The sequence below is a fragment of the Stegastes partitus genome, unplaced genomic scaffold (assembly GCF_000690725.1).
Source record: "Stegastes partitus isolate 25-593 unplaced genomic scaffold, Stegastes_partitus-1.0.2 Scaffold1510, whole genome shotgun sequence".
NCBI lineage: Eukaryota > Metazoa > Chordata > Actinopteri > Pomacentridae > Stegastes > Stegastes partitus.
Window position 1 is genome coordinate 40,489 of NW_007579241.1, and position 674 is coordinate 41,162.

Sequence of the window (674 nt, forward strand, 5' to 3'; positions counted from 1 at the left end):
GGAGTCGGGTTGTGGTGAGCGTGAAAACATCTCAGTAAAGGAGATTGTGGAAGATCACGTTTAGCCTGAAGAGCATCAACAGAAATGAAAACTTTATCAACTAAGAGTTGTTTAAAAGGACCAAGTCCTGATCGGTCCACAGACAGTTAGGGTTAGGGCAACCCTCAGGAGGTGGCTCCTGGTTTCAGGATGAGACTGGAGACGTTCCAGCTGGAGATGCTTCATGTGAAGCGGCAGCAGCATCATCAATAAGAATAGAATAGAATAGAATAGAATAGAATAGAATAGAATGCTTTATTGTCATCAAACATGGTGCGTGACGAAATTTAAGATTAAAAAATAAAAATTTAAGCAGGTGGTGGTTTTATTGGATCTTCTCTGGTTAATAAATACTACACTTCCCATGATGCTCAGCGGCTGCTGGAGTCACAATAAATCTGTCAGTTTATCCAACGACACGTTCAGACCCTCAGAACCTGACGTTGGTTCAGTCCAGTGGCTTCATTTGAGGAATGAAACGTTAAAAAAACGGTGATTTTCTGCTGATGTCACCTCTGAGGACAGACTCCACCGTTTCCATGGTGACGGCTGTAAACAGAGCAGAAAGACCTGCAATTGTTGTTATTATTATTATTATTATTATCTACACCTTAACCCTCACTAGGGGGGCGGAG